At 54.8% G+C, this 12,400-nt stretch overlaps 1 protein-coding gene across 2 annotated transcripts in view; it reads right to left on the reverse strand.

Moving 5' to 3' along the window:
- The window catches only part of EPB41L1 (erythrocyte membrane protein band 4.1 like 1), a 122,589-nt gene extending 110,689 nt beyond the window's left edge, over positions 1-11,900 (reverse strand). The window contains exon 1 of one of the 2 annotated variants that reach the window (XM_045804521.2): positions 11,778-11,900. The gene's annotated coding sequence lies outside the window, so the exon portion shown is untranslated. The remainder of the gene's footprint in view (positions 1-11,777) is intronic. The other variant, XM_045804524.2, reaches the window with a different exon arrangement.
- Positions 11,901-12,400: the final 500 nt, after the last annotated feature.

Below are 12,400 nucleotides of genomic sequence, written 5' to 3' on the forward strand. Positions count from 1 at the left end.
AAGAAATAAGCCTTTGCTACTATTCTCATGAACCCCTCCTTCCCTAGTCTAGCACCAGAGAATAACCCAGAACAGGACACCCAATGAAGAGGATGAAAGAGAAGGAGAGTGGGAGAAAGGTATGGCAGGGACCGCATTAGGGAGTCCTCCCGAGTACAGAGCTTAGGCCACTTGTGACACCACCAGCCCCCCTGCAGCCCCCCCCCCAAGGCAGGAGGCAAACCCAGCAAAGTCCAGTGGATGCCTGCCCTCTAGGTGGGTCCCTGGGGCCTGGAGCCATGTCCTGTCCTGCACCTCCCCCAGGAGCACGCACTCAGAGGTGCTTGGACCAGGGCCAGAGCCACTACTCACCTCCCAGGGTCACCTCAGCTGGAGTCAAGGGAAAGGGTCCAAGAAGGGGAGGAGCAGGCCCTGGAGGCAGATTCCAGAGCAGAGAAAAGGTGGCAGGCAGAGGCCAGAAAACCCTAGTCAGCTCCACCTCTCTCCTGGGGAGCAGAGCTAGCCCTCAGCAGCCCCCCTCCCCAGCAGCCCCACAGGGTGAAATGCTCACCAGCTATGGTGTTTAACAATTAACTTTGATTCTTTTCCATTTCAGCAAGAGGCAGACCCAGCAAAAAGTCCCATCTTTGGGGGTAGGGGGACTTGGAAGGTGGGGAGAAGAGGAAGGGGTAGGTGTGAAGGGAGAAAGGGGTGATTAATGAACCCCTTCACTTCCTCCTTTCCGTCCCATCCTACCAATGTGGGACAGCCTCCACGCTAAGGCCTAAGTTCCATAAGGTTAGGAGCAGCAACCTGGCACATAGTAGATGCTCCATAAATATTTTTAGTTAACAAACAAGGGGGCAGGGTGGACTAGAATAAAACAGGCCGGCTAGACGGGCAGACTGATGAAGTCCGGGAGACGAAAGGTGCCTTGCCCTGGGCTTGGGCCTCCCTGACCCCTTTGACTCCAGACCTCCCTGAGACCCGACTGGACTGAGGACTGGGACCACAGCCACCTAGGGCATGCCAGGGGCGTGGCTTTGAAGGAATGTTGCCTAGCCCCAGCTCTGCCCTTCCTAGCTGTGACCTTTGGAGCCCTCACCTCTTCCCCCATAAAATGCGGGTGATACTCCTACGGTACCACACGCAGGGCTGTCCGGGGGCCAGGCCCACAGATGCTGCGATGCCCATTGTAATACACTCGTGTCTCTTGCTGCTTGGCAACAGCCTCCTCTTCTTAGGCCACCCCCTGGGTTCCGCCATCCCCCCAATATTCCCCTGACTCCCACCTATGTGGTCCTTTTTCCTTTCCGGGAAGGAAAGCCCAGAATAATGACGGCTCCAGCCCACTCACGTCCCACTCACCTGGGATCATACACACCCTGGCAACAGCTTGCTACCAATATGACATTTGCTTGTCATTTACACCCCTCCTCGGGTTCCTTGGCCCCCTCCTCACCCTCTTCTCCCCGCCCCAATGCAGGCTGGCAGCTGAGGTCCACAGCCCACCTGGGGCTGGCACCGAACTCACTGTGGCCAGTTCACTCGGCGTTCTTGGGCGGCGGCTCCCCCTTCTGGGCCTCTGCTTCCAGTCTGTGTAATGTGGGGACGAGGAGGGTGGATTTAAGAGATTGCCTTCCTGCTGGCCAGCTCTGATATTTAGAGATTCTGACATTTCTGGGATCAATTTGTACTTTACCTTCAGACACCAGAGTTCAGATCTCCACCCTGGCCAGGTAAACAGGCAGCCGTGTTATTATGGGGCAGACTCCAAGGCCTGCCTGCAGAGACCTGGGACTACAGCCCACCCCTCACCATCCTCAGCTCAAGCCCAGATAGACGGACAAAGGCCCCTTCATCCCCACTCACTGGTCACCAATACCTCCACCATAAAGCCCTACCCTTCCAGTCTTCTCTCTCTGGTTCTCAGCAGTGGCAGCATGAGCCATCAATCCCTCAAATTCTTCTCGGCAAAACAAAGCTTGACACTGCCCTGGTATCAGGGCTCAGGGAGGGGGTGTTGACCCCAAGCCCCTTCCATGTGAAGATTCGGGAGCTGCCTCTGCTTCCACTCTGCTCTTCCCTATGTCCTTCCAGCAACTCTTCAAGGATGCCCCCCACCTTCCCATCTCCAGCCTGGAGCTCCCCTCCTTTACCTCCACAGGGAACACCCATCGACACTGATTATGGAATAGTCTATACTGATCTCTCCCTCCTCAACTCATTCTGCCATGCTTCTGCCAGAGGCTACACCTTGTGGGAGAGTCTTACTGCCCCTACTTGACCTTAGAAGCCTGGAGACCAAGGGACTCTTGCAATGATTTTTTCTCTGTCTCTCTCTCTCTCCCCGCTCAGCACGATAATCAAACAATAATAGGCGTCTGCTGAAACAACAATGATAATCACCATTCACTGAAAAATAATGAATTATAATCGTATATTGACCATTTATTCTTTACAGTGCTCAGATCTCAGCATTTTATACACAGCATTTCAGTTAATCCTCCCCAAACCCCAACAGACTTGTTATCCCCAGCCCTTTGGTTTAAGCTGAGGAAACTGAGGCTCAGAGAAGTGAAGTGACTTACCCAAGGTCCCACAGCCAGGAAATGCCGGGGTCAAGACTGGAATTTAAGTTCTTACCCACTGCCCTACTTGGCCTCCCTCCAATCCACAAAGAAAGTAGGGGACATGCGTGAAGTCCTAGCCTGCTAGTGACAGGGGCCTGGGGGCTCCAGAGAACCCAGCCCAGCCCAAGGCCAGAGGCAGATTCTGCAAATAAAACTCAATAACCTTCTTTTAACCACCTGCTCTGTGCGAAGCCCTGCGCTAGGTGCTGGAGAGCAAAGAACAATACGTAAGACACCCTAGCGCTCCCAGTCCTGCAAGAGACAAGCCTTGTCCCGAGATAAAGCTAAGATTAGGCAGAACCCCTCCCAGGAAGGAAACCGATAAGGTGCCAAGGGAATGCAGAGGAAAGACAGATTTTCATTATGGGGGTGGGGCTGGGAGGGTCCACAAGGCTTTGTGGGACAGAAACTGGCATCTAAGCTGAGCCTTGACAAGCCGATAGGATTTCAACAGTGATGGGGGCGGGGAGGTGGCATTCCTGGCAGGGAAGAACCCAGGGGCCTGGAGCAAAGACACAGCTAAGTGCTGAGCACGTCCCAGGAGCCTCAGGAAACACATTCTCCAAGCCTCTCTCCTTGGCACGGCCCCCAGTGCCCAGCCCTGAAGAGAGGCCACCTTGGGCATCTCTAAACTCAGAGACACCTGGATCACTTACTGGGAATGGGTACCGAAAGAGAGAAATAGCTGGGCACCTGGGCATGTGGCTTGACAGGAGGGACTCAAGCGGTTAGAATCCAGGCTCTGTATGAAATCTCTGAAGAGGGGAGATGCTAAAAGGAGAAGCAGTCCCTTCGGAGTGGGGGGAAGTTGGGGGAGGCAGCAAGGAAAAGGGCGAAGAATGTGAATTGGGAAGCAGGAAACCCGGCTTCCAGACCCACAGATCACAGCTACATGGCAACTATCCTGTCCAATCCCCCCCCCCATTTTACAGCAGGGAAAACAGAGGCCCAAACAGGGGAAGGAACTGGCCCACAGTGCCTCAGCATCTTCACTTAGAACCAGCAATGTACTGAGAGGCAGAAGAGATCTGCCTTCAACTCCTGACTCTGCCATGAACTCCCCAGTGACCCTTCTCCGGTCATTAGGCTCCCACTCTACAAAACAAGCCTGAAGACGGATCACGACTCAACGACACAGATGGTGCCTATGGAGCCTTTCCCAAGATCAACGCACACTCTCAAAATTGCCCACACCGCTTCAGAAGTTCATGAGCATTTGAGACCAACATTCTGCAAGGGCAATCTGAGAACCCTTGGTGTCAGAGTCACCTTGACAAGGAACCTGCTGAAACAGGCTGATTCCAAGGCCCCAACGTGGATCCCACCCTCCCAGGAAGCAGCTCAGATTGAATCCCCAGGTGAGTCTTGGAAGAGAGCGTTTTTTTGCAATCTTCTTTCTGCTACTCCCGGGGGAGCAAATTTGAAGCCCTGCCTTAGGGAACCCTCAGAGGTGAGGGTAGAGGTGGGGTGCTGAGCTACTCTCCTTTTAGCTGTTCCACATAGTGACCTTCGGCTTCCTTGCCTACGAAGAGAGGGCTTTGTGGCTCGAAGGTTTAAAGCCACTGTTCATTAATCAAAGTTCCTTCTGGTCGAACCACCTGCTCAAGCTGACCATGGTCATGGTCATGGTCATGATGGGGGCGGGCAGAGGCCCAGCAAGCTGACTGCAGCTGCCCAGATTCGGAAGTGACGTTCTGAGATCAAGCAGCCCTACCTCCAAGGGAGTCTGGACTCTAGGGCTGAACTTGGGGTGAAAGGTTCCCTATCAACTGCAGCCTGGAGGCTCCTTTCCTCTCTCTGGACTGTCTCACTCTGACTCTTGAGCAGCTCTGGCTTCCTTCCTTTTTCTTTCTGGGATGAGTGTCCTCATAAACCTGAGTTTTCTGGCTCCAGCCTCTGCTACCCTCCCCTCCACATCACTGAGCCAGATACAGGATCTCCAAGCCCCCAGGCACCCTTCCAAGGAGACAAAGCTATCGCTCTTTGCAGATGATAAGCTTATTTAACTAGAAGACTCAGGATAATCAATGAAAAACTAAGGTGACCAAGGACCAAGTACCTTCAGACCTGTCCTGTCACCCACCCCTGATGCAGGTCTCTCCCCCCCGTGGGTACTGCCTAGAACCAGATGGGCACAGAGCCCTTGCCAGCCCCAGGGCTGACACTGTAGGAAGGCCAGTCCCTGAGTGAAGGGACAGCACAGACTGGGAGGCAGGAAACCTGGACTGGAGACCCTGCTCTCTGAGCTAAGAATTTGTGGTCTGAATTTGAGCAAGTGCACATCCCTCTGTAAAACCCTAAACACTCTTGAACGTCCCATCCAGAGCAGAATGGGAATGATTCAGGAGTACCCACGGGCTTTGGATAGATCTAGATTTAAATCCCAGCTGTGCCACTTGCCGGCTGAGGGCTCGGTAGGCCTCGGGCAAGTTATTTAGCCTCCTTTAATAAAATGGGGATCTAATCTCTGCCTGGCTGGGCAGTTGCAAGGATTAAAAGACAGAAGGCATGTAACGCGCTTAGCATGGGGCCTGGCACATGGTAAGCCAATAACATAAGTGGCTGTTTATCAGTCACCAGAGTCAGCCTCTGATGAGGAAGACTCTAGGCTTGCTAATTCATAAGTGGCCCCAAGCAACCCCGGAACCACCCCCTTGAACTGGGTCTGGAGGCTTTATCTTTAAACCTCTAATCTGGAGAGAAGATGGGGACAGGGGGAGGGGGAGGCAGGACAAGGGAGTGAGAGAAAACAAGAGAAGGGAGGAAAGTACAGAAAATCAAGGCGTGAAGAGGGGTCTGGCTCCCCCAGTTTGGGGAAAAAAAAGATGAATTCAGGGCAATTGCCAAGACTTATCCGATAAGTCTTCTCCTCTTTCCAGAGCCTTCCCTATGCTCGCCCGCCAGGACAAGGCTTAGAGTGACACAGCCTGCTGAGAAGCACAACCCTGGCTGTCAATAGGGACATTGAAGCCTTGGGTTACCTCCAGGCTCTGGCTCCCCACTGCTGCCTGCCCCCCCCCCAGGTGGCCTCCTCCCCGCTAGAGCAAGCAGACGTGGCCAGAGCCTGTTCAGCCTACAGAGGCCCTGACTGCTCACTTGGGACTCAGGGAGACCCTGGCTTGGGATTCTGACCCCAACTCAGCAGGACTCTTCCCGCTGGCTCCCCATCTCTAAGCCCTGCACAGCGCCCTCTCCAGGCCTCTACCTGCCCCACCATCCTGCTCCTGGGGCCAATGTTGCAACCAGGGAGAAAGCACCGTTCAGACAGCAAACAGGAGCCACAGACAAGGTGTGACCAGCTGTGCAACCTTCGGGGTGTCACTTTCTCTCGGAGCATGTTTCCCTTCTCTGGCTAATGAGGGCAATGAAGAGCAAGGACCATAGCTAAGGTCCTCCTAACTGACAGCAGCTATGCTTCGTAGGATACGTCCGAGTACACAGGGGCACAGAGGACTTGCCTCCGGAAAGGAGTGGGCTGGGCCAGGCCAGCTGAGAATGCAGTGGACGTGCCAATGGCCAAGGGTTATTACGTTGATGACGATTATAATTGAAAAGCCCAGCAATAAACTCTTAAGCAATTTACAAAGAGCGTTCTCGTTATCCCCTGGGGTTCATGATCTGGTGAAGGAGGCAGAGCTGGATGATGCTTATTCACGTTGGGCGGATGAGGAAGTGAGGCAAGATCTGAGTGACGAATCCCAGCTACGAAGTGCAGGGCAGGGGGTGCCGGAGAGGAAGTGATCATTATGGGGTGCCGACTGGGTGCCACCTCACCAGGCTTACTCACACCTGCTCTCCAGACCAGGTGTGACCACCACAGCATGCCACTGCAGGGGCCACTGTCCCCATCTCACAGGAGATGAAACTGAGGCTGAGAACAAGTAACTGCTTTCTTCTTAGCTCCTGCTGCTCAGTCGCAAAGCCTGGACTTGCACCTGGGCTTGTGGGACTCCAGGATTTGCACTCTTTTCCACCTTCCTGTATGTGCTGGGTTGAAAAGTGTCCCCCAAATTCATGTCTACCCAGAACCTCAGAATGTGACCTTATTTGGAAAAAGTCTTTGCAGATGTAATTCGTTAAAATAGAATGAGGTCATACTGGATTAGGGTGGGTCCTAAATCCAATATGACTGGTGTTCTTATAAGAAGAGGGGATGACACGGAGACACACGGGGAGAAAGGGGAGAAAAGCACGTGACGACAGAGGCAGAGGCAGCCGCAGACCAAGGAACACCAAAGATGGGGGCAACCAGCAGAAGCTATGAGAGAGGCGTGGGACAGATTCCCATACAGAACCCTCAGAAGGAACCAACCTTGCTGACACCTTGATTTCTTTTTTTTTTTTTTTAAGATTACTTATTTATTTGACAGAGAGAGAGACAGCCAGTGAGAGAGGGAACACAAGCAGGGGGAGTGGGAGAGGAAGAAGCAGGCTCCAGCGGAGGAGTCCAATGCGGGGCTTGATACCAGGACTCTGGGATCACGCCCTGAGCCGAAGGCAGAGGCTTAACGACTGAGCCACCCAGGCACCCCCTGACACCTTGATTTCTGACTTCTTTCTCCAGAGCTGTGAGAGAATAAATGACTGCTTTTTTAAGCCACCCAGATTGCAGGACTCCATTAAACAGCCCTAGACATTAATACACTGTGATCTACTGAGCTGCAGACCCGGGGTTCTTATTTCCAGATACCCACTCACTAGGCAGCCTTGGAGGGTAAGGGGTCTCAGGGCCTGTGAGAGGTCAGTCTTATCTCTCCTTTACCTCCCTGACGCAAGCTGGCCTCAAGTCCACCACCTGTGCTTCTTCTCATTCTAGGTCTCTAGCCACCATCTGAGCCCAGTCTCCAAGTCAACGGTCCCCCCCTCCACTACCCAGGCCATCCTCCATCACCGCCTGGAGAGCTGTGTTTTTGAAATGCAAAGCTGATTCTTCCAGGCTAGCTTAATCCTCTCCCCTAGCTCCCTACCACCTGTAGAACTCCAGCTCTTAGGCCTGCGTGCCTAATCTGGCCCCAACTTCCTCTCCGGCCTTACTTCTGGCCAATCACCCCACCTGTTCCCACCACTCACCACCTTCTGCTCCAACCGCAAGCCCCGGTGCCTTTGCACATGCTGCTCCAACGATGTGGAAGATAAATCCAGCCCAAACACCATCTCTTTTCTTTGTAAAGCCCCTTTCTTCCTGAACAACTTCACTCAGATGCCTTGTATACTGAACATCCTTCCATGTCTGCGCCTACACCCAGCCTGTGAACACTGCTGGATTCATTTGCTTCTGGAGGCTTAGGGCCCAGCACAAAGGCATTCAAGAATGTTGAACTGAATTGCCAAGTAGCCCCGTAATAGTAACAATTGCTGATACTTAGCAAATGTTCACCACATGCTCCGCACTGTGTGAAGCATTCCATGTATGTTACCTCATTTCATTTTCAGAACAACCCTATGGAACAGATACCATTATTGGTCCTGTTTTACAGGTGAGGAGATGAAGAGATGAAGTCCGTTGCCCAAGTCCACCCAACTACTATGTGGCAAAGCCTGAATGACTCCAGAGCCAGGGCTTGTAACCAGTATTAGGAACGCCATCCATCCTAATACCCTCATTTTACAGAACAGGAAACAAGCAAAAAAAGGAAAAGTGACTTGCCCACAAACAAGGCATGGACCCAGATCTTTAGATTCCTCATTCAATGTTCTTCCTCTTCTCATTCTTGCAGGATCCTATTCCAGGAGGACACAGACAACTTGCTAGGCTGTGTCTCCTAGAGAGCTTTCTCCTGCCTCCCCTAGAGCAGAGCCCAGCACCGGCCCAGGCACACCGTGGGGGTTTATCTGTGGTCAGAAGATGTCGCAGTAAAAAGGACAGATAAATCTAAAGTCTGAGGCCTGCTTAGATATTATAATGTCAGTACTTGAGAGGACACGTCAGGTGTCATTTAGTACCATCTCCCATTATATAAAGTCAACCATTTCAACAAATTTATCGAACACCAGTCATAAGCCAGGCAATGTGTGGGGGCACTAAAAAGAAGGGTAAGCAAGTTCCTGCCCAGATGGTATTTGTACTTCAGTGAGGGGAGACAGACAAACAACGAACGAGTTCAAGTGTGCTTACAAATTCTCATAAGCAGGATGGACTACAGGGAGCTCTAAGAACATGTAACAAGAAAAACTGACTTATTCTAGGGAGCTGGCGAAGGCCCCCCTGAGCAAGTCACTCTTAAGCTGAAATCTGACGAATGGGAATTAAACTAGGTAAGAAGCAAGGGAAGAGTGTGCTACACAGAGGGAAAAGTATGTGCAAAATCCCAGAGGCCAGAGAGGTCATAGAGCCTGGATGAGTTAAAAGAAGGCCGGAGTAGCTGGTTTCCAGAGAAGGGGACAGGGACTTGATCCTGCAGGTCTTATAGGTCAAGGTAAGGAGTGGAGAACTGAGCAGAGCAGGGAAACCCCTAGCTCAAAATCTGGCCCAGAGCAGACACTGTCAATTAGTTATTACACTATTCGGTGAAGAAGCAATCTGTCCAAGATCACAGGGAAGACCTGAGACTTGAAACCAGAACTCCCACCTGCCAGACTAGGGCTGTGGGGCTACTTCAGTACGTGGGGCAGTGGACAGGGGATGCTTTCCCCGGCGTTTCAACCCTATAGGAGGTTCCAGTTTCCTGTTGGCACCTGTCTTGAGCTCAAGAGCAAGAGAATAACCTGTGTTTGTTAACACATAGACTGCTGGGCTCCGCCCCCAGAGCTATTATTGATTCAGTAGGTCTGACCAGAGCCCCCCAAATTTGCATTTCTAACAAGATCCCATACGATCATGCTGCTGCTGCTGGGGTGACCATACTTTGGGAACTACTGCTCTAGATTAGAGTGTATGGGGGCAAAGAGGCATGGCCAGGATCCCTGGGTGCTAGAAAGGTAGATTCCTAAATCTGTGTAACAATGAGACAAACACCAGGACTCTGAAAAACTCAAGGGGCCTCAGAATCTAGCCTACTAACTGCTCGGCCAGGGAAACTGAGGCTTAGGGGGTTTAGACTCTTACATAAGAGAAGTGTAATACAAATGTGCTGAATGAACAGATAAACACAAAAGGATTTGACCAGTCCAAAGAAGACCCCTGGACCAGACTCCAGGGCTCCTGAGCTCGAGGCCAGAGTCTTTCCTATCCTGGGAAAGGGAGATTCAGGGAAGGGGACAGCAAGCTCCGCTTTCCCCAGCTTCTGCTGCCAGAAACATTTTAAGAATTGCAGAAATCTGCTCTTGGCCCCCAATCCTATCACCCATCCACCCTCCTTCCTTTTACATTCCCCACTCCCTCCCTTTACACTCCAAATCCTGGGCACTTTACCCTGGCAAGCCGAGTAGCAGAGGGGGAGGTGAAGTAATACGGAAGAAGAACTGCAAGTGGAGGAAGAATTCTTGCACTTGGATGTCCTTCTTCCAGAACAATTCCTTCCTCCTAGAACAGTCTCAGTTTCTCTTCATCCTTGTATCCAGTCTACCCCCAATCCACCCACATTTCAATACCAGCATCTGAAACCCACAAAACCAGGGGCTAAATTTCCAAACCACCTTTTCACCCAGTTTTTCTCTATTAGAGTGGCCCTGGACAACATTTTTCTATCCTATCCTGGTTGGCAGCAAAATGCCACTTCTCTTGCAAACCCACACGCACAGACTCACTAATACACAAACAGCTATATGTACATAAAAACAAATATACCAGAACTTATAAACACACACACGTATATAAATACCTTATTCATTGCTCACTGATAAAACATACCTATGCACCCAAACGCACAAGAAAAACAGAGACACACGCGCAGACAGACCACAAATCTAGAAATGCATGCACTGCACCAGTACATGGGGAAAGGGGTACAGACACACCCAGAGACCTCTCTCAGAGTAGAGGTCTCCTGAGGTGTGGGGTTATTCCTGCACGGGCTCTGGCCCTTTAAGAGAGTGGTTCTCCCTCCTTTCAGGGCACCTAAGGTGCGGCTCTACCCATGAAAGCTAGAGAGAGCGAGGATGGGAGTGAGGCTAACCTGGCTAAGCCCAGTCCGAACTCTGGGCCACTGTTCCCACACCGCGACGGCAAATGGATCCCTGAACCGCCTGGGTCACCAGCCTGGGGACCGCTGTTGCCACCACCACCACCCCACACGCACACGCACACACCCCTCCACACACACACACACACACACGCACACACCCCTCCACACACACACACGCACACGCACACACACACACACACACACCGGCTTCAGGCAGGACACGCCCTCCACTCCAGCCCGGCCCGGTACGCGGGCGCCACGGTCTGCCCAGCTCCTTCTGGCCCCTGGGGTGTGGCCGCCCACCTGCCAGCAGAGAGTCTCCGCCGGGCGGGGACACTCCCGCCGCCGCCACCACCCACCGCCCCGGCCAGGTGCCGGGCTCCCCGGGACTACAGCGCCTCGGCCGCCTCCCCCACCCCTTCCTCCCGGCAGTGCGGAGACAAAGCCGCGCACACGCACACGGGGGCTACGCGGGTGCACACCCGCCCTCACACGCGCACACACGGGAAATCACACTGGCGCTCACACGGCGACACACGCACACACACACACACCGCCACAGGCTCCAGCCACAAGCGAAGCCACTGGCACACACCCTCATCCAGATGTACACACACTCAGCTACATATTCGGACACACCCTCTAATAGACACATTCACGAATAGACACACGCAGACACACACACCCTCACCCAGATACACACACACACCACCCGGTCCAGACGCACGGAGACCCACAGTGCACACCCCTCCACACACACAGACGCACACGCACGCGCGCACACACACAGCAACCACTTGCACAGACCCACGGGCACACGCGCGCTCACACCCAACGCCCGGAGATGTGGATCCCGCCACACGTACCGGCGCCAGTACTGAGACTCACGAACCGAGGCCCGGGGCTCCCGGCTGGGGCGCCCGCCCCCCGCCCCTCTGGTGTCCAGTCCCCACCCCCCCGCCCGAGTCGACCCGCCGGCCTGTCAGTGCTCGAGGACCGGGGACCGAGCCCGGAGCCCTCGGCGATCACCTCCACAGACACACACGAGAGCAGACGCGTTGGGGTCCCCGGGGCTCGGGGGAGGGCGGCGCGGGCGGCTAACCTGGCAGCGGCGGCGCGGCTTCCGGGCGCTGTCTGTCCACGGTCCGTGCGTCCGGCGGCCGCCCGGGCGGGCTCCGAGGCGCACTCGAGCTGCGCAGAAATGCCCCGCTCGCTCGCTCACTCCCTCTCTCCCTCCCACGGCGCCCAGCCCCCTCCCCGCCCGCCCCCCACACCAGGCTCCCCCCTCCGCCCCGCCCCGGCCGGGTGCCCCCGAGGAGGCGGCGGCAATCCCGACCGCCCCAGCAGCCACCGGCGAGCGAGCGAGCAGCCGCGACGAGCCGCGAGCAGCCGGGGGAGCGCGGCCGCCGCCGGAGCCGCCGAAGCCGGGGCCGCGCGTCGGGAGGAGCCGCGCCGGCCCCATGGGAGGGGAGAGGAGGGGAGGAGGGGGCTGAGCCCCGCGAGCCCGCCTGGCGCCCGTGGCCCGCCGCCCGCTTCCCCACGTGGGCCCCGCGCCTGGCGCCTACCTGAGCCGCCGCGGAGCTCAGAGGTCGGGGCCGAGCGGCGGGGCGAGCGAGAGCAGACCCCCACCCGGGCCTCCTCGCCCTCCCTGTCCCGACCCGGTGGGCTCGCCTCCTCCCCCCGCCTCCCTGGTCCCCGCCAGCGCCGACCTGGGTTTTTCCTGGC

Source organism: Ursus americanus, chromosome 22 (genome assembly GCF_024610735.1).
Source record: "Ursus americanus isolate L20-20 chromosome 22, mUrsAme1.1.p, whole genome shotgun sequence".
In the NCBI taxonomy this organism is placed as follows: Eukaryota; Metazoa; Chordata; class Mammalia; order Carnivora; family Ursidae; genus Ursus; species Ursus americanus.